This window comes from Microcebus murinus, chromosome 3 (genome assembly GCF_040939455.1).
Source record: "Microcebus murinus isolate Inina chromosome 3, M.murinus_Inina_mat1.0, whole genome shotgun sequence".
Taxonomy (NCBI): Eukaryota; Metazoa; Chordata; class Mammalia; order Primates; family Cheirogaleidae; genus Microcebus; species Microcebus murinus.
In genome coordinates, this window is record NC_134106.1 from 84,949,109 (window position 1) to 84,976,908 (window position 27,800).

Here is a 27,800-nt window from a genome sequence, read left to right on the forward strand (position 1 = left end):
TCAGAAAAAAGAAAGAATAGAAATTAGAGCAGAAATCAATGAAATTGAAAACAGGAAATTAATAGAGAAAATCAATGAAAGCAAAAGTTATTTCTTTGAAAAGATCAATATAATTGATAAACTAGCTGGGCTAACCAAAAATAAAAGAAAGAAGACATAAATTTCTAATATCAGAAATGAAAGAGTGAGCATTACTACTGATCCCATGTACAGTAAAAGGATAATAAAGGAATGTAATGAACAACTTTATTCCCACAAAGTCTGAGATTAAATGGACCCATTGCTCTAAAGAAACAATCTACCAAAGTTCACCCAAGGTGAAGTAGAAATCTGAATAGGGCTGTATCTATTTTAAAAATTGAATCAATGTTAATAGCTTCCCAAAACAGAAAGCACCAGGCTCACTCAGAGTGTTTCGCTTGTGAACTCTACCAAACATTTGAGGAAGAAATGATAATAATTCTCTGCAATCTCCTCTAGAAAAAATAAAAGCAGAGGGAACACATTCCATTATTAATGTGTTCTACAGGGCCAGCATTACCCTAATACCCAAACCAGAAAGAGAACAAACATTACACGAAAAGAAAAACTAAAGAATAATGTCTTTTATGAACATATTATGCAGAAATATTCAACCAAGTATTAGCAATTTGAATCTACCAATCTATAAGAAGAATATATACCATGAAAAAGGGAGATTTATGCCAGGTATTCAAGGCTGACTCAACATTCTATAATAAAATTAACTAATGTAATCCATTACACTAAACTTAAAGAGGAAAAATCATGTGATCATATTAATCAATGCAGAAAAAGCATTTGAATATATACAACACTCATTCTTATTAGAAGTTCTCAACAAACTAGAAATACAGAGAAACATCCTCAAAGTAATGAAGAGCATCTATAAAAAACCTACAGCTAACTTCATACATAATGGTGAGACAAAGAATCAATTTATTTGGGACCTTAATTTATCTGGAAATTCCCTTCATCTTTGTTATATTCTATTGGATAGAAGTCAGTCCCATGCCCTCCCCATAATTAAGAGGAGGACAGTAGACAGGATGTGACCACCACCAGGGAGTGGGGATTATGTGTGTGTATGTGTGTGTGTCTATGTGTATATGTATATTTATGCAGTTGGCCCTTAAACCACGAGGGTGCTGGGGCACCAACCTCCTGCAAAGTTGAAAATCTGCATATAACTTCTGATTGCCCAAAATCTCAATTACCAATAACCTACTGTTGACTTGAAGACTTACCAATGAGATAAATAATTAACACATATTTTATTCATTATATGCATTATATATTGTATTCTGACAATAAAGTAAGCTAGAGAAAAGAAAATGTTAATAGAAAAATCATAAGAAAGAGAAAGTATATTTATAATTCATTAATTGGAAGTGGATCATTATAGAGTCTTCATCCTCATCATCTTTACATTGACTAGGCTGAGGAGGAGGAGGAAGAAGAGGGATTTGTCTTGCTGTCTCAAAGGTGGCAGAGCCTGAAGAAAATCCACATATAAGTGAACCCACGCAATTCAAACCCATGTTGTTCAAGGGTCAGATCTATATATAACGCTGTATATATATATATATATATATATATATATATATATATATATATACACACACACAGATGTATATACACACACACATATATGCACACATATATATGCACACATATAGTATATATACACACACATATAGTATATATACACACATATATATGCACACAAGCATGTATATGTACGAAGTTTCCTTTTCTCTTCATATAAGCATTCTAAGTACATTTCTCTCCTTTGCTTACCACCTTTATTATATTTAATGTCCTACCTGTACAAAGGTCAGTTTTTGGATTTTCAATTTAGTTCCATTGGTATGCCTGTCTATGGTGTTTTAATTACTGGGGTTTCAGAGCACATTTTGATGTCTAGTAGAGCACTTCTGCATGGCCTTCATTTTTCAATTTTTCTTACTTTCCATTTTTAAATTTCAACATGAACTTTAAAATTAACCTGTTCATTGAAAACATCGATTGTATTTTATCTGATTCATTTTCCATTGCTGTGATGATGAGCATTCCTTTTCAACATCATGGTGTGCTTCTCTAGTTGGGAAAACCTTATTTTGCAGCCTTCAGTAAAATTTTAAGGTTTTCTTTGTTTAGATCTTTCCTAGTTTTGTTTTTTTTTATGTTCAGTCCTACATGTTTTACCTCTTTGTTGATATTGTAAATGGATTTTTCCTTCCTTTATATTTTAATTAGTATTTTTTTGTATCTATGACAGTGATTACTTTATGTATATTAATTTTTTAACCTACTATTTTTCTGAATCATGTTGTTGTCTGTGGTAATATTTTAGTTGACTTCTAGATTTTCTGGGTCAAGAGCCATTTCATTTCCATCCCACTTTTGGATTTTTATACACCAATGATCTGTTTAGTACCTCTAAAGCAGTGATTATCAACCTCAATAGAGTTGTTATTCTATTTCTAGAGCAATTGTTTATAAAAATCTTTACTATCCTGAAACTGAATTTATTGATAACTCTTTCATGATTTTAAAAAGAAGATTTTTTTAAAAAAGCTATAGTATGTCCTAATTTTAACATAAAGGAGAAATACTGGGGAAGTAATTCATAATAAAATAGTATAGATTTCAAATGTAAATAATGATAATAAATAATGATTTAGTTAGATTTTTCACCTAGTTATAATGAATAGGTTTATATTTAAGAACAGAAAGATAATATTTTATCATATTCATCATTATTCTATAATAGGGTACAAGATTAGAATCAGGACCAACTACATAATTTTCTAGACCCAGTGCAAAATAATAATGCTAAGCTTTTTATTCAAAAAGCAGGAAAAAAAAATGTGCCAGTAAAGGTATCAGCTCTTGGGTGTCTCCATCTGGCCACTGCCAGATTGAAGCACCTGGCCCAGCTGGTGGCAGAGAATTTGAGCCAAGTGTCTTTCTATTCTATCTATGAGACTATTACTGTTCAGCTTGTGGAGGACAGGTGACCCCAAAAGGTATTGCAGCCTCTGTACCTGGCTCCAGGAGAGGTGAAAAGCTCACCCCATCCAGTGTGCCCATTGGACGTGCTACGGAGCTGCCATTCCAGGGCAGGGGCACCTGCTGCTAACCCCAGCCCCAGGATACCATGAGGCACATGCACACAACGCTGGTCTTCCCTGTGCCCACATCAGGCCCCTGCAGGGTCAAAGGGATGCAGTGATCTCTGGCCCAGGGTGGGGAGGGTGAGGTCAGGAAGGGTGTGGGGCACAAGGGATGAGACAGTAGGCCACCAAAATATTTCTCAGGGTGACAGGGAGGGGCCAGCAGGTGGGACTACAGCAAGGTCCCCAACTTCCTAAACCTCGATGCATGTGCCATTGTCCTACTGGACTTTACTTACAAAACACAAAATCAAAGATATTAATAAAATTATTAAAAATTTCAGGATGGTGGCCACAGAGCATAAAGCCCAAGCATAGGGCTCTTCTGAGCCTGGGTGTCCTGAGGACAGCAGAGGTCGCTGGTCCATGAAGCCACCCCAGACCTGAGGAGTGGATTACAAAGAGAATGGCCCTGGGGACAATTTTGGAATCTATGTCAAGGCATTTTGAGTTGTCACAATAATTTGGGAGTGCCATTGGCATTTAGGAGGTGGCCGGTAGGAATGCAAGACGTCCTGGACAGTGCAGAAAAGTCTCCCACAATAAAAATTTACACTGTTCCCCCAGTGACTTTCAAATGTTCCCAGTCATGTAGATGAAAACCAGCTCGTAAGTATCTAAACCTAGAACATAACTCTGTTTAACACATAAATTCTAAATATTTTGCAGTTTTAATGTACTCTGAGATTTTTTAAAAAGCAACTGTCAAATGAATTGAGAGAAGGTTCTATTTTGTGTGGTTTGGAATTTCATTATGGGTTGTTCAGCATTTTGGGAAATCATCTCTCCCATGACAGAGATCCCCATGTTGTTTGAGTCACCAGATTTCTTGGCTGTCACAATTGCGTTGATCATACAGACTTACATTTATATAGATACAAGTATGCTTATTTCTCTTTTGTATCAAATTGTTAAATATAAAGAGAAGTACTCACAATATTCAGTTAAATATTTTCTGTCTTATTTTATTTCCAATGTATTTATTATAATTAGGTATACACCTATGAATAAAAATATTTCATTTTGTCTTCTAATGGAATGGTGTCCGAACATTTACATATAGAATACAAAACATTTAAAAATTAATTACACTTTTTATTACATTGTGGGCACAATGCTGGCTAAAATTTTCTTTTTGAAATTTTGAGTGGAGGTAGATTGTTACCTGCGAATGTTATTCCAGCATAGGAGAGGGGGCCATACCCAGAGTACCCTTGTTCCTAACTCTAGTGGGATGGCTCTAGCATTTCCCCATTAACTGTGCACTAGCTTTTGGGATGAGGTAGATATATTTTATTTGCATTACTGAGTAAAACCTTTTAAATCAAGAGTGGATATACTCGTACATTCCCAGCAGCTCCAGCATCAGTACCAGTCGCTATTCCCATGATGCCCCTCTAGCATCTGAGCTTCCGGGTTGTTTTGGGATCAAGAACATGGTCAACAAAAGGCAGAGTGAGGACTAGGCCCTAGTCAGACCCCTTCACTGGGGCAGCATTCATTGGGTGTGTACTTTGTCCCGGGTCTCAGAGCACACTGTGGCACCGGATATGCTCAGGGTGTGTTTGTTGAGTGAATGGCTGTGCAGGACGCCAATTAAGGGCAGGGTTGGCAGTGACAATGTGGAGGGAGACCACTGGGAGGAAGGGGAGTGGGCGCAGGGACTGAGGCACCTCTTGCCATCATGTGGGTCTCAGAGAGCATTCCATGTGGCTCTCCCTCTCCAAATCCAGAAGGCAGGAGGGAAGGAGAGAGACTCAGGAAGGAAAAAATACATACATATAATTTTGTTACTTTTTTTATTTTTAACTTTTTATTTAGACATAGTCTCAGTTCTCAGACTGAAATGTTGTAAAAATAATATAAACAAAACCCATATACATTTTACTCAAGTTTAACTGTTGTCAAAGTTTTGTTCCATTTGGTTTCTCATTCTTTCTGTGTGTGTGTATAAATACATGTATGCATGTATGTACATATGTGTGTATATTCACACAGCACACTCACACACAAACACAGACACACATAGTATTTTTTGAACCACTTGAGTATAAGTTACATCATGGCCAGTCACCTAAAGATTGCAATGTTCCTTTTCTAGAAAAAAGAATGTTCTTTTACATAACCACACCCTACACACTGCTCTCACACACTGCACGCATGCCACACACTACACACGCGCACACACACGCACACACTCTACACACTGCTCTCACACGCTGCATGCATGCCACACATCTCAGTAAATTCAACCCCAATGACTGACATAGTCATTTCTCTGGTCTGTTGTCCACATTCCAATGTTGCCATTGACCCTGTAGTGATCTCAGAAACTTCCCCTTCCCTTACAACCATTGTCATGTCCTTTTAGCCTCCTTTAATCCAGACTATTTCCATTGCCTGCCTATCTATTTCTATTACACCCCTGACGTTTGTGAAGACACTCTTGATTTCTTTTTTTCTCATTAGAACGTTAATGCTTGCAGGCGTGTGTGATATGGCTTCCTGGTCCCAGTCTGGTTGTGCATTCCAGCCCAGAACACCACATACGTGATGCTGTGTCCTTCTCAGAGAGGCCCACGATCCTGCCCTGCTTCTGTGACTCTGAGTGCACCACCTTGGTTCCTCCTGAAGCCTTACCAAGCACCTGGGGGTCAAGCCCTGCCTTGTGCCCACCCCATCCCTCTGTCCCCACCAGTGTCAGCCTCATGTCTGATGGGCTCTTTATCCTCGTGAGCTCTTTGATCTAACCCTGAGTGTCCTTTCCCCCCATTGCTGCCTCTGCTGAGGGAATGTCCCTCCTGGGATCTGCTGCCCTGGTTCCCAGGAGACGTGCTTGTCCCAAGTCACCTGCACCATCAGCCCTCTACAGGACCACTCCTCTCTGCCCCTTAGTCAGGTGTGATCACCACGCCCTATGTACTCTTTATTGCCTTTCTTAATTCCCGTGCTTGTCTTCCTCCGCTAAGCCATCTGTTTTCTGAGGATAAGGGACATGTACAATGCATCTTTGTAATTTTGGCACATAGGAGTAAATAGTCAATAAATGAATGCATTAATTAATAATCAAATGAATAAATAAGTACCAGTGACAACCTTCATTATTTGGCTTAGGGCAGGTTTCCTTTATTTAATGACAGTTGAAGGTGATTGGATCAATTGCCCTAGATTGATCACTGTGGCTGGAAAGAAGGAATTGCCAAGAAATAGTCAATTCAGGCACACACGTAAAGTGAGCTGCAGTTATAATTACCGCTCTCAAGTAATTTCACGGTTTCAGTAGTCTGACATTTGGTGATAAAGGCTTTTTATTTATTTTTTCAAGAAAGCTCATCTCATATGCAGTATTAACCTTCTTCTCTGGAGATATCATTGTAACTGACACTTTATTGGTTGGGAAATGCTTATGTTATTTTTTTACTTGCATCTGACTCCTTATTCTAATATACAACAACCAGATTATTCAAAGAATAAGGAAACTCATTCATTTACGGATATTGGACAGCAACTACTTTTATTGTTGCAAATTAGGCATTTCTCTTTCTTTTTCCTATTGCAAGCCCCATATAACATAATTCTGTATGTGGGGTTTGTACATCAGAAACTTCATTAATTCCAATACATAGAACTTACCGGCTGGCGTGACTGTTTACCAAAACTGAAAACTGGCCCAATGCAGAAAAATGGACCTTTTCCTATAAGACATGATTTAAGAGTTGCACTTGGATTGTTTTTCATTTTGGCCTAATACGTTTCATTTTATCTTTTCAAGTACAGTGACAGTTTGCTCACTCCTAAAGGCATTTATTTAGCACTAATTAGGTCCAATGTGCTAGGCATTGGCTATGCTTCAGAGAAACAAAAACGGAATCAGACATCATCTTCCCCCCCAGGGGAGCTTACTCTCTATTGAAGGAGCAAGCCATGTAAACCAATCACTTGCTTATCAATTTCCCAGCAGTTACTCAATCTTTCCTGTGGTTATGCTAATGACACTCCCGGTTTCCTCCACTGATGCATCCATCATTTGGCAGACTCATAGGATAATGACTAGTTCTCTCTGCTTGGAGTGAGATTTCTTTGCATGCACAATCCCCGGTTTAGTTGCATTTTCCTTCCTCCTTCTCCCACAGCACCTGGAAAGTCCCCTGTCTCAGCACCTACCTTACTGTGTTTGTCTGCTTATTGTCTTTCCCCAACCTAGATGAAGAGTAATGTCAGGAGACAATTGTCCTTTTCTGTTTTGCATCCCCAGTGCCGAGGGGCACACATCTGGCTGACATGATGAATTTTGCTGGCGGATGGAAGGACTGATGGGGTGATGCTGAGCTCAGTCTCCAGTGATGGTGGCGGCTGCCTGGAAGGGGGAAAATGGAGACAGATGCAGAGGCAGCAGCTTTGATTAAGTCCCATAATCCTTATTTGTAAGCACAGCTCTGAAATAGACGATAATTGTGCAAAATAGTTGTCTAGGGAGGCTATCCATTTATTCCAGGAATTCTGTTGAGCTTCTACACAGTTTGGGGCCACCTCTGGGAGAATCAGTTCTAAGTCTGTGGCACATTCGCTTGAAAGTTCTTGATACTGGTTAATCTTTTGTTTTTTTGAGGTTTGACTTAAATTTTGGAGACAGATCAAAGACACTTCATTTAGTAATTATTCCCTCCTGAATCCCTAATTCTTAGCACATAGTAGGTGTTCCAAAGTGTTTGTAGGATAAAAATATTCTTTTAGTTCCCAAACAAGCTTGGCTAAAAATACTTTTGCTGTTCTTCTCATGTGACTTGTATATTGGATTCAAAGGCTGTTCCACTAAAAATGTTTGAGGAAAGATAATGACATTTGAATAAGACTACAGCCACCTAAGATAATCATGTCAAAAAATACTCTGGATGTATAATAATTAAAAATATTAATTTTGCATGCTAGTTGCATGTACAAATAGATGTTTAATATCTGTTTTTAAATAAGCATATAAATGGTATGAACTAAAATAAAATCTTAAGTTTTCCCTGCCTCCCAGATGACTGAATGGACCCTCTCTTGGCCAAGGGGATACTCTAAAACTGAGTTACTGGCCATGAGAATGGAGGTGAGACATGCCCCCCTCCCTTCTTGTAGATATCCTTCGTAACTTATTAATAGTCCTAAGGCTATGCAAGACAAACCTGCAGGTCCTCAATTTACTTAACAAATTACTTGAGTATGGGTATCTGGCCTGTGGCTTCTCCTTGTTTAACAGACTTCCTTATCTTAATTTAAAACATTCCAAGCCTTTAGTCAGAGCTTCATTTCTTTAACCAATTACAAATCAAAGAGTCTTTAAATGCACCTATAACCTGTAAGCTCCCCTCTTCTATGCCACCCCCTGTTTTATGCCAAACCAATGTCCTCCTTCCATGTATTGATTTACAACTTTAAGTGTAATAAAACCAGACTGTAACCCAACCACAGGAGTCCACTTGCTCAAATCTTCTTGGGTGTGGCTCGGGGTCATGGTCCTCAAACCTGGATTAGAATAAACCTCTTTAAATTATTTTTGAGTTTGGCTTCTTTTCCATTGACAATAGACTCTGCAGCAAAATTCTGAATGGGAGTTCTGAGAATTTTTGAGTGTATATTAGAGGCAGATGGCCTCTGATACATTTTCTGAAAATGATTTTGCTGTATGAGATTTAATTTTTTTATATATATATAAAAGGAGAAGGAAAGAGGAAGCAAAGACTCAGAGAATCTCAAAGACTCAGAAAGCTCACTGGTAAAGATGCTTACACACATAGTAGACATCTACCTTTATCGAGGGGAAATATATAAGCATCTTTTTTATGAGAGAACCAGCATAAAAGAAAACTACACTTTTTGATGATGAAGATGATAATTTTTCATGCTACATTATTACTGGTAAAGGATGCACAAACCAAAACACTCAGAGTCCTCTTTTATTCCTATTTATTTTCCTTTTAAAACCTATATCCAATCAATCCATTAACAATTCTGCTGGCACCTCTTTAAAAATATATTGGGCCACTTTATGTCCTGAGAGTCCAATCTGTCAACATCTCCATGAAGTTTCACAACCAAAAGCTAGGAAAGCACTGCTCTAGACTGAGCAATTTGTGGAATTTCCTCTTTAAAACTTTAACATATGACCTGTTGTCAGGTTTTTATTACGTCCTTAATAACCTTTATGCCTTCTCGTTATTTCTCCTCTTCAGATGTCTGCCATGGGTATCTCTACTTAGCCAAAACCTAATCCATTTTCCTTCTTGTCTTTATTTTTTTTCAAAAATTTTCCCCATATGAATATCGATAGGCGGTTTTAAAAAGATATTCAGAGTTTGTTAATTGATTTAAAGTCACATTCTCTCTCTCTCTCTCCATTTATTACAGTGAGGCAAAAAATTGGAATATTGTGTTTTCCCCAAATGCGCAGCAACAAAAGACTCAATAACTTTGAAACCCGGGCCCCTCAGTCTGTGAGATCATCATTTGGTGCATTCTTTCAGATCTAATTACGGTTCTTTATCTCATTACACTTCCTTTGTTTGAAAAAAAAAGAACTTATTATTATTTTCTGTATTGAAATTACTTGATTATGGTTTCAATAGAGCAGAATATTCATTTCACTATTTTCTGGTGTGAGTCTGTCCCTTGCATTCAGGGAGGTTTTAAGTTTCTAAACTGCTTTTTCCCCTGCTTCCTATGCCTACCTTTTTTGAAAAATGCACCACTTAAAAAGTAGTTTATGGAACTCAACCCGGTGTATTTATTGATCTAAAACCAATGTTGCCCCAGTTGGCTATCCTTGTGTCATTGGTCCGTCTCTATGCCCTGGTTCATGGTTAGTCCCTGTTTGTGGGTTCAGTTCACTCGAGGACTAGAAAACAAGAGCTGGTAGTCAGGGCTGATGGGTGAGAAGACACTTTCCGCATATTTCTGTCCTTGCCAGAGAAAAAGGATAGGTGACTAAAATCGTGATTACAAATCAGCCACAATGTGAGGGTAACGTCCATGTTTTTGAGGGTTATTTGTGCATGTGTCTTTTTTCTCCTTCTGTCTTAGATGCTCTTTATCGGGGAGGGCCAGACTTTATGTTTCAACAAAGGCTAGCACACAGATGTGAACATATGTAAATAGCTTAAATAAAGACATGTATTCATGTCATTTTTAATGAAGGACAGATTGAAAAAGCAAAGTGACACCTGAGCAAATATCAGGGGGAGATTCTCAGAAGGAACAAATGGCAAGTAGAGGAAGAGGAAAGAATGGTCAAGGTGGAGAAAGAAAGAAAGAGATTCGCTTTACTACACTTCTGAAAGGTCAACATATTTTATTTGAAATGGAAGAAACTCCACTCTTTATTATGACAGTGTCAAAAATTCCCAAAATGGCCATTTGGCAAAACACACATCGGGGGCCTTGTCCAGGCTGGGCCAGGTGTCTCTGCAGACCCTCTTGTTTGCCAGCTCAGGGGCCACCAAGTGTGGGCTCTACATGGACCCTCAGCCAGAGCCTTAAGAGCCTCTCAGCTTCTTGTTTGGGAGATTCTAGTCTCCCTGTCACTTGAGAGTGTGTTTCCCTCACACCACTCCCAGGCCATCCCTGTCCATTTCCTCCAGCCCGGGAGAAGGCCCCACTTGGCTTGGGCACTGCTGGCTCCTGCTTGGCTGTTCAGGCTCAAATGAATAGCTGCAGTCTCGCTTCTGTTTGCTCCATGTCCCATCTCTAGCGGTTCGACCTCCACGCCTTGGTGCAAGTACAAAATTCCTGGCTCAGTTTTGGTACATTTCATATTTCTTTCAACATTCCAGCCTGTACAAAGAGGCCACCTTTAGGCAGTCGGTTCCTTTGTCTTCTAAATACATCTCTCCCCACCAATGGTCAACACACTAGAACTACAACAGAACTGAATGTAAAAGCCCAGCAGTGTCGCTTACCTGTAGCCCTGCCTGCACTGGGAGGAGCCACTTTCTCAGTGACAATGGCCTGAAGACCTGCTGGGGACCTTCACTGTCAGTGTGGGAGTTTAGCAGCAGGGGCTGCAAGGAGGGGAATTGGAGGAAGTCAGGCCCGAGGACTAGAGAGGGGAAGACAGGGGCTGAGATGCCACTAAGATAGAGGGAACCTGGGGATGGTGGGGACTAATACCACTGCGCGGTGTAGAGTGGCCAACAATGCCCCCAACAGTGACACCAGTTATGACATTTCATTTCCATGAAATAACTCCTGTTCAGGACTCCTCTAAAAATATCATTTGCACTCTTAAAAATACTCGAAGTGAATGGATTGTTTGGGGAACGTACTACCTATAAACTAGGCTCTTTTAAGAAAGTAAACATTTGGGAGTTCACACAAACTGAGCAGGAGGATTAGGATTTTTGTTTGACTTGGAATAGGCGGTTCAGAGTGGGAGGGTGGTCAAAACTAATTGAGTCTAGATTTCCAAGGAATGTGAGTCCAGCTGACAGCTGGACTACACAAACATTACGTTCTGTCAAGAGCTCAAGGATCTCAGCTCTCTTAGACCACCATGAGTTTTTAGTGAGAGATAGAGTTTCAAGTGTAATTTCTATATGGGAAAATAGACACTAGGGTTTGGGTTTGAAGGAATGTTGGGGTCCTTTGGACATCATGGTCTTAGCCTATTGTTGGCTATAAACTAAGTCGAATGGGTCATTTAAATAAGCAACTAAATAAAATAATAACTGTTGCTAGCATCACGCATAAGGAGAGTAAACATTGCTCAGAGAAGGTTTTGTTTCCTTTATCTGTGTATATGTGTGTGTCTATATATGTACACATTTGTAAGTGCATAAGTGTATGAGCACTTTTTTTGGGCAAAGTACCAAATTTTAAAAATGAATATTTGGCTGAAGGAGATGGTTAGTTTAGTGGTACCATCAGAAAATAAATTTCTTATATGTAAGAATAAATCTGAATTTTAAAACATGTTATTCTCAGTTTGATTATAAACACTTTAATAGTCATATTTCTAAAGCTGAGCATCATGGTGCACGAGCAATAACTGTTGAGTATCATTGGTGGCTAGACTGGTCCTGAATTCATTGCATTGCATGTTCGCAATACCAGAAAAAACAAACTTTAATTGAGGTTATTGGGAGCAAGATATTTTGGGCTGCCATTATTTTTTTGATAAATTCTTTCTCTTTTGTCTTTTTATATTCTTTATGTTATATGCTACCTGTATACCTCAACTAGCTGATAGAATGCACCATGTCCAGGGCTCAGGGAAAAGTCACATCTAGATACCTCAACAGCTCTGGAGCACAAATTAATTATATCACAAAGTTGGCCCAACGTGAGGTCAGGGATCTGGACTTTGTACCTCTGTGTCAGTCACTCATGGGCTTCAGTCTGGTCCTGGGATTGGGATTGGGTAGGGGGATGAGGGGCTGGTGAATGGTGGGGAGTGACTTCCTACTTGTCCAAGTGCAATTCTCCTAAAAAGAGGGATGAGGGGTGTCTGTGACCCCTTAACAGCCAACATTCTCAGCAGGACAGGTGGACTGGCCAGACAAAGGCCATCTTTGATCCACTTTCACACACCTAATCAAGAATCCTCCCATCTTCCTGTTTACTTGTCTCTGCACCAGCTCTACTGCTTCTTACTGCCAGGCACACACCACTCCTCTGAACTTAGTGTGAGAGCTGTATAATCATGTACAGAATTATAGTGCCTGTTGATGAGGTGTTATATTTTAATTAATACACTCCATAAGCTCATTATCTTTTTTGGCAATCAAACCTCACCGGTGACTTTTATTATGAACACAAATTTTGTTCCTGCATGCTGTGGCAAAGCAATATTTGCTCCATCTTGCATTTTTAACATTAGTTTTTGGATCCAAGAGAAGGTCATGTCATCTTTCCCTATTAAATTTCAATTTGTCATATTTTTCCTATCATTTTATCCTGAGAGCCGTGATTTAATCAAGCAATGCATTAATATCCTGTTGAGTTTTTAAAAAGCCAGAAATATGATGATCTTATCTCTAAATTTTAATCCAAGCCCATCAGCTCATCTATAAAAACTTCTTTCCAGATTGACATTAGTCCCTTAAACACCTTAATCATTTTCATGGTTGCGAAGCCACTTGCAATTCACCCAATGCTGTCATGCAGCTCATGTATCTTGATTTGCCCTTAAAACAGCATAAAAGACCACTTCACATTAACTGATGAACCATAAATATATAATTCCCACAGCATTTCTACAATCTAGCAGTTTAGAAGTCCTGTTACTATAAAATGGGGTTAGTATGATTTGATTTGTTCTGTATCTTAGTGACACTTTCCTTTTCTACATACACATAAAACATCCTAGACAAAAGTTAACATATTGTGAAGAAATTCATAACTTTCCCTTGAAGTTTTGATAATAATTTGAGTCTATGAAACAAACCAATAATAGATTAATAAGAGGAAAAGGCACACAAAATTATTAACGTCCATATGGTAACAAGAGTCAAATAAAATATAAAAACTAAAAGAAGGGGACAGAGGGTTGATGCCTAAGTACCCTCTTCTTTGGGAAAAGGAGGGATGGAAGGTGTAGGAGTAAACCATTTGCAGGAGCGATAAATGAAGCCCGAGAGCAATGGCCTGGGACCCAGTTTCTCTGGGCTCCAGGGGCGGTAGCATCACAGATTATGGGACAGTGAAGGGAGGGAAGCATGTTGAGCAAAGGCTGACTTGTCACTTGGCACTTCTCTCAGAAAGAATAGATGTGGTTGAGTTAATCTTCCCTAAAATGGACAGGACAGGGGCTTCTCAGGGGGTTCTAGTTGTTTATTTCACCAGTGTAGATTTTTCTGCAAATGCAAATCTCCTCCACAAAAAAAAAAAAAAAAAAAAAAAAAAAAAACAAAACAGCTTGGCAGGGCTATTCCTGTGTGCAGGCCCTCTGAATAGCCATCCTGAAATATGTCAAAGAAGTATACTTTGGGGTATAAAGTATTTTAGTTTTTCTTTAGCAGTCATGGTTTATGCCCACTTCCTTTACCACCTTCAAAGACAGAGCCCTATCTATCTATTGATAGCTCTTCTGTATCTCTCTCATTCTTTACCCTTTGCTAGAGATCACTGTTAGAGACTTGGTGATTTTGGTTACAATTTCCTCAGTGGCTGATGTATAATTTGGTTTTGGCATAAGATATCAATTCTTTCAGCAATACTTCGTACTGTTATACTCACACACACATACATACACACAGTCCATTCACACTTATTCTTCAACTCCAAGTGATTGCTTTATTCTCTTTGTAGGGGAGTAAAAAATAATTTTCCTTCTACCCTTCTAAGTTCTTAGTTCTTACCCCTATGACTGATTAGCAAGAGAAAAACAAACAGAAGTTTATTAACATGTATATCACATGTATACATGGGAGATACCCAGGAAAATGATTAAGTCTCGAAGAGGTGGCACAGTACACCAGCATATAAAGCATATTCAAATAAAACAGAAAAAGGAAGGTGAGAAGGGGGCCAGTGATGAGAAGGGGACCAGGAAAAGGGGTAAATAAGAGTAATTTTGTGTGCAGATGAAATTCAGTGCCTGCTGTATTCATAAGAGTGTCTTATACATTAGTCATCCCCCCTCTTTCAGGTACAGAGAGGGAGATTTCCTTTAGATGTAAATTTACCTTACAAGAGGCTAACTTCTATTCTATTTTCAGCATTGTGTCTAAATAATCATTTGAAAATAATCCTTATGGCAAAGACACACATGTGAGGTTGGAAGACTGCACTCTGATTTCCAACATATTCAATCTCAAAGTCGTTTTGAACATTGAAGCTAGAACGAAATAGCAAGATCCAGTTTTCCATCGTCACCAATCAGCTTGCTTCTGATTAAATGAAGTTTGGTCTAAAGTTGTTTCCATTCATATTTCAATTTGGCCTAAAGCCTTCTCCATACACACTGAACTGTAACCTGGTTTATGTGTGAACAGATTATAACCTATGCTTACAACAAGTAACAGTGTCAGCCAACCACAGGCAGCCAACTGTTCACTGCAGTTTCAAAGAAGGCAAATGCCCAGATATAACCAATCCAGCTGTTTCTGTACCTCATTTCAGTTTTTTGTAGGTTACTTTTATTTTTCTGTCCACAAATATCATCTAACAATGTGGCAGCCCAGAGTTGCTCTGAACCTATGCTGGTTTTGCTATTAAATTTGCTCAATTAAACTCTGTTAATTTTTATTTGTCTAATGCCTTTCTTTCCACAAATGGTGTTAGAAGAGAGATCCAAAGTACCACTTTCAGTGACCCTCAGGAGCACTGAGTGACCAAGGAGGGACCTGCCAGGCCCATTGTTCCCATTGCTGTCTCACAACTGAGGATCACCGGTAAGTTCTCAGGTTCTGCAGTCCCACAGATTTGTGTTTTGAGCTGAGTTTGAGTACATTTTTTATCTGGACTGAGTTTGGAAGTCATGACGAAAACTAGACTGGGTTTAGCATTATACTGCATTCAATAATTAACAGGGTTGCATCCAGTTAGAGGCCTCCGGTGACTAACTGGATCAGGCAGAAACTGACAAGAAGTGACAATTACTGCAGGGGGTGCAAATTTTGGCTTTTGGAAATTCACAGGTTTCATTTTCTATTCCTTTTGTTTCTTTCTCTTGTGCACTTTAGTAGGGAAAAATTATTGGCTGAGTTGATCAAATAATTTTTGATCTGAAAGCCAAAGCCAAAATTTACCTTGAAAATAGGATTCTTTTTTTTTTTTTTAAATTTTTTATTTTTTTTTATTTCGGCATATTATGGGGGTACAGATTTTAAAGTTTCAATAAATGCCCTTCCTCCCCTCCCCCCACAAGTCTGAGTCTCCAGCGTGACCATCCCTCAGATGGTGCGCCTATCACTCGTTATGTATGTATATACCCGCTCCCCCACCCCCCTCCCCAAAACCCTATTACTGTAGTACCTATGTGTCCACTTAGGTGCTACTCAGTTAATACCAGTTTGCTGGAGGAAAATAGGATTCTTAATTTCTGAAGAACTGAGTATTTGACTTTTTGGCTATGTGTATCTTTATGTGCATAAGTATTAGGGCCCAGAAGCTGCAAATACTTATAAAAAATGGTGAAATCTTATTAAATATTATGTCCAATTTAGAACTATAGTAGAATGTTCCAAATGAACAACACTGCACCAGGGATGCCTCTTTGATGTGCAGAAGCTTCTAAAAGGATTTCAATATTTTTTATTTCCTCTTATAAAAGACTCTTTACAAAAGGCAAATAAAAAGCTCACACAACTAATTGATAAGGAAATTGAATCCACTAACCTTTTGGCTTAGTTACCATCCTACTCCAAAGGTTAAAAGAAAGCTGGATGAAGTGTTTAGAAGAGGTAGGCCTTCAGGTAAAGTAGGCTTGATTTTTTTTCAGAGTAATTTATGCTGAGTACAGGCATAGAGAATACTTTCTTTACTCTGTTTGATAATGGGCTCTGCCCTGGCCTCAGTGGTGTAGTTAGAAAATGGAGACAAAATTGGAAGCTCCCTATCTAACTAAGTTAATCTTATAAAATCCTACAATGAAGCTCCATGATTTTATGTTACCTTGTCATCCATTTTAAATCTTCCTTTGTGTTTCCTCTAACTGAAACATCCAGACTCCTTTTAGAAAAAGCTTACATTATTCCTCTGTGCTTTGAGATGTAAATTTGCTTTCTTGTTTTCTCTAAAACTCCATAAGAGCATTGGCCATGTGAGACAGATAAACCCTAACTTGTTCCATATCTAGGAACACAGGTTAATTCAACTGACCTTTTAAAAGAGTGAGTTTTATCTGTCTCAGGGCTAAAATTTTAAAATCAAAGCCATAAAAATCTTTATTCATGTTTGTATTTTTATGCATGCCTGTGTATATGTGTATATGTATATATGTCTGTCTACATGGTACCACATTGACTTATAAATAAATGAGCACTCTTAATTAAGTAAATAACTACCCCAAATGCTTTTCAAATTTATGTGACTTTATTAGTCTTCAGTAAAGAAAACTAATTTTAAAATTGTTGGTAAATGCTTGCTTCAGCAGCACATATACTAAAATTGGAATAATACAGAGAAGATTACCATGACCCCTGTGCAAAAATGACATGCAAATTTGTGAAACATTCCATATTTTAATTAAATTAAAAGGTTTCTGCCCAGCAAAGGAAATAAGCAACAGAGCAAATAGACATCCTATAGAATGGGAGAAAATAGTTTTAAACTATACATCTGACAAAGGGCTAATATCTGGAATCTACAAAGAACTCAGATAAATCAGCAAGAGAAAAACAAACAACCCCATCAAAAAGTGGGTAAAATAAATAAATAGAAGTTTTTCAAAAGAAGATAGAAATATGGCCAACAACTGTGGAAAAATGTTCAATATCACTAATTATCAGGGAAATGCAAATTAAATCTACAGTGAGATACAACCTTATGCCTGTCATAGTGGCCATTATTAAGAAGTAAAAAAAACCTATAGATGTGGACATGGATGCAGAGAGAAAGCTTATACACTCTCAGTGGGACTGCAAATCTATGGAAAACAGTATGGCGATTCCTCAAAGAAATAAATGAAGACTTACCATTTGGCCCAGCAATCCCACTACTGGGTATCTACCCAAAGGAAAAGAAGTCATTTTATCAAAAAGACACCTACACTCAAATGTTTATTGCAGCACAATCCACAATTGCAAAGATGTGGAATCAGCCTAAGTGCTGCTTTTATCCATGAGTGGATAAAAAAAAATGTGGTATATATATACCATGAAGTACTACTCAGCCATAAAAAGGAACGAAATAATGTCTTTGCAGCAATTTGGGTGGAACTGGAGACTCTTATCCTAAGTGAAGTAGCTCAAGAATGGAAAAACAATCACAAGTTCTCACTAATAAGTGAGAGCTAAACAATGAGTAAACATAGGTGCAAAGAAATGTAAAGGGCATTGGAAACCAAAAAGGGAGAAGGGTGAAGGATAAAAACTTACCTGTCAGGTAAAATGAACACTATTCTGGTAACAGGGACACTAGGAGCCCTGATTTAAGCATTATACAAGGTATCTATGTAACAAAAACATTTGTACCCCCTTAATATTTTGAAATACATAAATTGTTGGTAAAATAAAATGGAAATGTCTTCAGAATTTTAGACATAGTCTCTGGGTCTACTGGTCAGATGCTAGATGCTTTAAGGTCATAAAACATTGCTTCTGTGATGTTTTTGATACTTGCTTGATTTGATTGTGGGCATATGTCTCTGGTTTTGAGCCTTTAGATTCTGGGGTCTAGACAAGTGGCCATTGTAAGACCTGGGGACATATCTGTGTCCACAGTACCTGAGCCACCATCAGCAAGGTAGAGCCAAGCCCAATATGGCCCCGTCCTCCCTGGCCTAGCTCTGTCTCCTGGCCATACTAGAAGGGTCGATCCTATAGGCATCATCTTAACAGCTGTGTCCCCTGTCCCGGGCTCTGCACCTGGTATATTACAATTAAAAGTGCTTACTTTCTAGGTATTTTTCTTTGTACTGGAAATTAGAGTTAGTAAGGGTTAAAAATATAGTTTACCTGCATGATAAAAACTTATAGATATAAGAGAAACAATTCTGTATACAGAGTGAATAAATAAAGTAAAATGTATTTTAGGTGAAGAAAGTTATAGAAAAGACATGATGATGTGACTTTTGTCAAAGGAAAAGTAATTGTGTCTAGTTTAGAAGTTATTCAAAGGCTATTTAAAATTGAAGGAATGAAAAAAGAATGATAAAGGTAAAACTAAACAGAAATAAAAAGTTGGGGAAAGAAAGAAAACAGATGGAAAAACATTTTGTAAGAGGTTATAAAAAAGGCTTATCAGAATCGTATTTGGTGTGGTCCAAAGTTGACTGGGATTTGATGGATTTTTTAATAAGTTTTCCTTCAAATTAGTTTTAGTATTAATAATACATTAATATAAAATTTAGAATTAGGTTTTCTTTTTTAAATAAGATTTTCATATAATATTAATGAGATAATAAAGAAAGACTTTTGTTCACCTTTTGATGAAACTACAGAAAAATATAACAAATTTTCTTGCCATGTCCATCTTTAACCATGGCCATTTTAAGCCTTATTGTCCACAGTTAATTGTTTTATTCTGATTCTTCTTCTAAAAGATCTATGCAAATAATTATAGTCCTAAAGTATTATACCTTCAAGAAGGCTCATGAAAAGGATGGACAGAAATCCTACAAACACTCTTAAATACAAGTTTCTGGTAACTTTAGGATCATGTCATTTGGGCTGGGCAAGAATTCCCAGAACTCTAACGAAGAGACTGACTGGTGTGTAAAACTGTTACCTCATGCAGGACAAAAATTAATTAAAATATCAAGGAAATGCTTTCACAGATTGTCATACCAAGTCAACCAGTACTGAAATTGCTAAGATATGCAATTTGAATGAACTCCATGATCCAAGTCAAATGACCTATGATAACCTATTTATTAAATAGTGCTATTAATATGTACCTGAACTGGAGAAACCAAATTAGTATTTTACAGGATATAAATTTAATCTTTGGTCTCATGGAGAGCCTGTATGGCTACCTGGTCTTTCTTGACTCCATGAAGTCTCCCTTATCAAAAGCTCTGCACTCTATGATCCATCATGAAAATGATTATATGATCCAAATTATGAAAAACTATTGATGTACTGACTGCTCTAAATTGCTAAAATGGTTTATGATCAATGTTTGGTTTGTCAAACCCATAATCCTGGAAGTACAATCAATGCTTCATGTACATCTCTGTTACTTTATGGGCCATTTGAACAATTCAATTGCTATTTTCATTGCATGTTTTCTGGTTATATAGAAGCTTTCCCATGCAAGAAGTCCAATGCTATAACAGTAGCTAAAAGGTTGTTAGGAAATGTGTTTCCCTCATGTGCATTTCTGGAGAAATGTCTAGCAATACAAGTACTTATTTCACTGGATACGTTGTAAAATAATTAAATGAGGTATTACAGTTACAATGACATTAGGTAAAGCCAACTCAATTGCCTGTATTACCTTGGTTGAAGATATTACAGATTGATGACAATCAGATCCACTTTCAATAAAAAAGCATAAGTTGACCCCTGATGAAATAGTCACTAGGAGATCTATGCCCCTAATAATAGAACCTTGTGTATCTTATGCTCCTATTTATAAATCCGGATATTACCAAATGCTACTAGGCTTTAATGCATTATGCCAAATTGTATTTTCAAGATAAAGGAAGCTTTTTACGATCCACAGAATAAGGATCTACAACCTCTGTGACCCAGAACATGGAGATTGTGTATTCTGGGAACAATATCAGAGAAAATCTCTTGCCATCCACACTGCAATGAAAACCTCAAACCTTGGGTCTGTAATCTTATACTTCAGAAAGGCCCCTCCAGACTCTGAAACTGTACACCCATTGGAGATCTTAAGGTAAAGCTAACCAAGGAAGTTTTTCTCCAAAAGTAGATGGCATTCTAAATGTGAACAGCTTTATTGAAATCATGGATCAAGACTGCTCTGACATCATGAAATTCTTAGCTCTCTTAATTTTTTCCTCGTTTATGCCTCTATGAACTGGAAAAGGGGCCTCATGTATACCTGGGGGTGTACTTTTATTTGTGGAAGATTTCACAGCAGCCTTGTACATTAGCAATTTTACGTTTTGATGGATGGAAGACAAAGGACCAGTGTGGGCTAGGGATTTTAATGGTATCTTTGTTGATCCATAATCAGTCAGAAATGGAACATTGGTCCACTCCTCTTAACCCACATCAGAGGTTAAAGAGAACACTACCAGGAGGACTTCACCCTTCTGGATGGACATCATTTGATAGGTCAATTTTTCCATGGCTTGGAGAAATGATAAATGAGGCAATGATTAGAAATGTATCTTTCATTATAGGCTCTATAGTAAATTATACTGGAAAAACTATGGTTGCAAAATAGCCTTCTTTAAATTCTCTTGCTAAAATTGTATTAGGCAATAAAATTGCTCTAGATTACCTACTGGCTGAAGAGGGAGGAATTTGTGCAGTTGCTGACACTTCTTGTGTCAGGCACATGGATGAATATATTGGGTATTACAGAGACTGAGTTGCAGGGGATTAACCAATAGGCTGCTTGGTTAACGTGGGTAGATGGGTAGATTCCTCATCTGGCTCATTCTTTGATCTATTTGATTTTGGTTGGCTTGGTACACAGGGATCCTGGCTAAGGAACATGCTTCAATCTCTTGGAATTATCCTCCTCGTAGTCATAATAATAGTCTCCCTGATGTGCTATTAACATATTCTCTCACAAGTTTTAAAAGTTTTCATGCAGCCATCTGTAGAATATCAAATGATCTCTCTTTGACTAGAATGACAAAAATCTCAAACAAATGCATGATCATGAGGACACTGTAACCTATCAATCATGTGTTGAGACAGGAAACCCAAAATGATGGTAACAGAGAGTATTGCTAACATCCTAAGTTTTGGTCACACTTTCACTTATGAGAGAATTGAACAGAAGAGGAAGATTTTTAAAATTATGAGCAAGCATTAGGTCCCAACAGACCAGGCCAAACTGAAGTGGAGTCACTCATGCTAAATGCCACATAGTCAAATTGAAACCTTAAGGAAGCAGATATATCTCAAACAGATAGGAGATAAGACTAAGATTTATGAGTTTCATGCTAAGACCAAATAAATCCATTTATGATAATGGCAGAGAGTAATGTCAATGCCTAAAGTTTGAGTGAATTTCTCAAAATTGAGAGGTTGACCAAAAGAAGGGAATTGGTAAATTAAGTTTGGCCTAAAGCTGGCTCCATACATATTTTAAGTTTTGCCTAAAGGTTTTTCCATACACATTGAACAGTAACCCAACTTGATGTACTCTGACTGTAATCTATTCTTGTGAAAAGTAACCAAGTCTCAGCCAACTACAGACAGCCAACTGTTCAAAGCAGGTTCAAATAAGGCAAATGCCCACCTTTAAGCAGTCTAGCTGTTTTTGTACCTCACCGGTTTTCGGTAGGTCACTTTCCTTTTTCTGCCCCTAAATGTTATCCAACCATGTGGCAGCCCCAGAGTTGCTCTGAACCTATTCTGGTTCTGGGGGCTGCCCAATTCATGAACCATTTTTTGCTCAATTAAACTGTTAAGTATAATTCATTGAAAGTTTTTCTTCTAACACTTCTACCAGTGGGGCAATCTTGTCTTTGTTATTATTGTTCCAAATATAACTCTTAAAAGAATTTTTAATCATTTTGTTGAATTTTCTTTTCCTAGTCATTTATAATTCTTTCATTTTAGATAGTCTTTCACTTCCTGAATCCATAGTGTCATGAGTTGACTTTTCATTATTTTTGTCTTTCACTTTCTATTCCTTTTGGGAAATATTCCTTCCCTTACAGTTGCAATCTTTCTTCTGAGTTTTGATCCTCTTTCCACCTATCCTCCTTGGACCAGCCACTAGATTCTCACATGACTGCATTTCTAGCCCGCACACATACCTTGCCCATGTGTGTGCATACACATTCTCTCACACACATAATCTGGAAAACTAGAACCCAAGAATTCAGTCACCTCTTCTTTCTGGACAGTTGCCACTATGATGTAAAATGAATCCCTCTTCTTTACAACTCTTTTAATGCATCTGATTTTGCTGTCACTTGGTTTTCTAAAATAATATAACCCTCCCATAATTCAGGTGACACTGTTCTTTATAAATAAACATTGGTAATGAAGTAAGATTTAGGTAACTGGGTAACCCTTTTCTTTCATTTCACTTGTTATATTTAGACTATTCCTTTGTGTTAATGTCGAACTCAATGAAAGTTGGAGAACAAAACAGAGAATAACTATTAGGAAAATAATTAAGTAGAATCATGTTTACATTCTTACTGTCAATTTTATTTGAACTAAATTCTCCTAAGTTTAATGGGATTCTTAAAGTTTCTTATTAAAAAATAACCTGCTTGAAGTTTTGACTATGTGAGATCCCAGGAACCTTGCATTTCTACCAGAAGATTTAATGAATTAACTGAGTTAAGTACTTACAACACTCCCTGACACATTGCAAGTGTTCAACAAGTGCTAATTCAGAAAATAATAATTTTTTTTTGCTTCATCAGTATTTTTGACATTATGAGAGGTAGTCACATGATTTTATTTAATGAAGTATATGATTTACTTTAACAAAAGTAGAACAGAAATCTAAAAAATACATTTGCTGATTGGCATTCTCCTGTTCTATCTTGTGTTACTAATGATCCTTAATATTACACTTTCATGATCTATGCTAGAGTTAGTAGAACGTTTTAAAATGTCAATTGTTATAGATACATCCTCATATACAAAACCCTATGTACTGAATCCAAGGATAGGGAATACATACCTGACACCACAGAAGAATTCTTTACAAAGAAAATTTACCTTTGGTATCCTATAAGTAACAGTGGCTGCCAGAGCGGCAGCCAGTCTTTGCAGTCTTTGATACTGGTTCAAGCATAGATAAGGAGAGAGGGCCAGAATTACAATCAACACACTGCTTCTTTCATCAAGAAAGTCTCACTTACTAAAGAAAAACCTGTTAGACAAGTAAACAGCATGCTTAATGATGTAGTTGATTTACATTCTGGCCTTACTGCAACATGAACCCAGTTGGCAGTAACAAACAGTCCAAGAATTGGCATTGGTCTGCAGAACACACTTTTGAGTGGCATTGCATTAGAATATTTACTAGAATATTTGAAAAAAGTGAGTTAATTTTTTTGCTTCTTAAATAAGGTAACCTATGAGTAAATGTGTAGCAAATAAATAGTTTTTAATAATAATTAATTAATAAAATATGACAAGGTTTTCGTAGATAGGTTTGCCAGTTATAGCAAATAAAAATACAAGATACCCAGTTAAATTTGAATTTCAGTTAAACAACAAATAATAGTTTGTGTAGGCAAATCTATACACGGAACTGAGTTAACTCATTGGAATTGCTTTATTGCAATATTGTAAGTTGTCAATGGCCACAGAAATGTCTTCTCCCCCCTCCCAAATCTCTGATTTTACTTTTTGGATTGATAAGAAATATTAGTTGGTTAATGCTAAGAGTTGAGAATGATGGGTAGATTTTGAAAACTTTCATGAGAAGAAATTTGCTGTTTTAAAACCATTAATCTTGATATGGCAGGTACCTAAAAAGAACCTTTTCCACTATTATTCAAGCATGAAATGACAAAGCTGATAGACAGTTGAAGCAAATAGCATTTTTGTTTGCATAGTGGGTTTTGGGCATGTTATTATTAACCATTTTACCTTCATTAATTACAGGAGCTTGATTTCTTCCACTGGGTCTCAGAATAGATAATATGCTTTAAGATTTTCTTTCAATTAAAAAACTCATTTGAATGAGATATGGAACATAGGAATATGAGCATGATTTAATCTAATGGTAACAGTCAATCATAATTAAGGGTCCCTTGAAATGAGATGATTCCATTTTAACTTATTTATGTTTATATTTTTAAGGATATTTACTGTTAGAGTATTTCACATATATTTTATTTAAAACTCATTATTATGCACAGAATGTAAACGGCTGATAGTTGGATTAAAACCAAGTATGCCTGCTTCAGAATCCACACTTCAAACCATCCTCATCCAACATCCTCTCCCTAGGCAAGAACAGTGGTGGGTTTTTGTGTTACTACTGACCCTAGCCAAGGCTCTTCATGCCCTACCTCGTTCCCCTAGAATTATGTCACTGTGTCTCTTAACATATTCTGTGTTCATGTTTTCCATATTTCTCCGCATCTTCAAATTACTTCCTTATTTCAAATTTATCTTTGAGTATACTCTCGAGAAATAAAATAAATTCTCACAGAAATCTTATAGAAGAAGAATCTGGGGCCAAGTGACCATCGTGAGCTAACATTATCAAGAGGAACTAAAGCCCAGAATATCTAATTCTATTAAAACAACAACAGCAGCAAAAACACCAATTAGATTGCATTTACTTTTTATTTTAAACACTTTTTTATTATAGAGAAATGCGCTTGGTGAATTACTGGTAAGTGAACACATTCATATAACCTCGCCCATGTCAAGAAATAAAATAACTAAAATGCCAGAAGCGTCTGCATACACTCTCCTGATTCCTATCCATCTAGATTCTCCAAAATAACCACTGTCCTGATGCTTAACTCCATGGATTGGTTACTCTTGGCTTAGAACATTTTATAAATGGAATTATATATTATATTTTGTCTTAATAATTTTTGTTCAAGATGCTATAACAAAATATCATAGGTGGCTTATAAACAACAGATATCTCACAGGTTTGGTGTTTGGAAGTCCAAGATCAAGGTACTGGCAGATTGGTGTCTAGTGAGGGCTTTCTTCCTGGTTGACAGATGGTGTCTTCTTGCTGTGTCCTCATGTGGGGGCAGGGGCAAGGCAGCTTTCTGGGACCTCTTCTTTCAGGGAACTAATCTTGCTCATGTGGGCTCTGACCTAATGACCTAATCACCTCCCCAAAAGGCCTACCTACTATTACCATTCTCTTTGGAGGTGAGGATTTCAACATTTAAATTTTGGAGGGACATAAACATTCAATCTGTTGTAAGATTCATTGTAAATAGCTTCCTTCACCCAACATATTTGTGTGATTTTGCATATTGTTGCACATGGCAGGAATTTGTTAATTGTAATTGCTGTGCAGTACCCTGTTGTAGGAATACACCACCTTTAGTAAATATGTCATATTATTGCCTGCTTTTACCTACTATAAATGATATGGCCATGAACATTTTTCTATCTTTTGGGGTATGAACAGACACATTTCCATTGATTTTTGTATTTAGGAGATGGTGGAGTCTATGAGTTAAAGTTGCTGCAAGAAAAAAGTGGCACAAACTGGGATAATTCTTAGCTTTTTTTATTTGCATTTAAATTTTAGAATTTGTCAAAAAAATTTTGGTGGCTTATGATTAGGATGATGTTAATCTTCAGACTAATTTGGGGATAATTGATACTTTTATAATATTTGGATTTCTAATTCATCAATATGAATTATGTCTCTATCTACTCATTTATTAAATAATGTTTTAAGTTTTTCTCTGTAGAGATTTAATATGTCTAAAATTGGATTTATTTCTGAAAATTTAAAGTTTTTTGATGCTGTTGTATATTTTATCTTAATAAACTTCTGTTTTCTAATTGATTTTTCCTGGTTTATTGAAACACAGTTACTATTTGTATATTGACCTTATATTTAATACTCTTGCTTAATGTTAATTCTCACAGTTTACTTATAAATTCTTTTGGAATTACTATATATACAAACATTTGGTCTGCAAAAAAATGACAGTTATATATCTTTCCTTATAAGTGTCATTTCTTTATCTTGCCTTATTGTAATGGCTATGATCATCAGTGCAAGCTAGAAGAGATGTTATGATGGCAGACAATTTTGTCTTATTTCTTACCTTAAAGATTTCAATATGTCATTATCAAGTATAATGTTTGTTGTAGTGTTTTTATATACCCTCTATCAAATTGAGAAGGTTTACTTTATCAAAATTGTTTTTCTGCACTTATTGCACTTATTATATTATTTTCTTTTTTTGTGCTGTTAGTGAATAGTGAATTATATATTATTGATTTCCTACCATGTGCCTTATGTAACTTGTTTATAATATATTTTTCTTTTAGTATTACAATGCATTCAATTTGTTACTATTTTCTTTAGGACTTTTCCATATAGTTCTTGGAAGAACTGGCCTGGATTTAGCCATTCTTGACATTCTTATAATATCCTTTTCAGGGATTCATATCAAGTATATGCTGAACTTACAACAAATTAAGAAATGAGACCTTATTTCTATTTTCTAGATGAGATTGGGTATTTCATTTCCCTAAAGTGTTAGGTACGATTTATCAATAAAACCAACTGTGTTTATGATTTTACATGTGGTAATGCTTTAAATTACATATGTGATTTCTTTTATAGATAGATTTCAGATTTTGATAAATTGTGCTACTTTAAGAATGTCTATTTTATTCAAAATGTTACTAAGTCAGAAGGATAAACTATTTTATAGTATCATTTTATTATATCTCAAGGTCTGTAGGATCTGATAACCAATATCGGGAGTAAAAAAGGAAGATATTCTATAGGGTTTATTCCTGTTATTGGTAATTTCACATTCTGTCATTTACTTTTGATCACTTTACTAGTGGATTACCAATTTTATTGGCCTCTACAAATAATTGATTTTGCTCTTCATTATTATATATCTTTTTTTTCTTTAGTTACACTCTGATCTTCTTTGTCATTTCCTTCCTTCTGCTTTGTTTTTAATGTGTTGTGGTTTTTGTTTTGTTCTATTTTGCTAGCATTTTGAGATGTAAATTAGGTCATTGATGGCCTTTTTTCTTTTCAATGTTTTCATTTAAAGCCAAACATGTTTCTGTAAACAGAGCTTTAGCTACATCCAAGTTTTGTTATCCTATTTTCCTTATAAATCACTTCAAAATATTTTCTAATTTCCATTGTGATATT

At 36.7% G+C, this 27,800-nt stretch overlaps 1 non-coding gene across 1 annotated transcript; it reads left to right on the top strand.

Annotated features, from left to right (window-relative positions):
- The first annotated feature begins 17,259 nt into the window (after nucleotides 1–17,259).
- LOC142870285 (U6 spliceosomal RNA) lies at nucleotides 17,260–17,362 on the top strand. The gene has a single exon (XR_012918716.1). It is a non-coding gene; the product is annotated as a U6 spliceosomal RNA (small nuclear RNA).
- The last annotated feature ends 10,438 nt before the right edge of the window (nucleotides 17,363–27,800 follow it).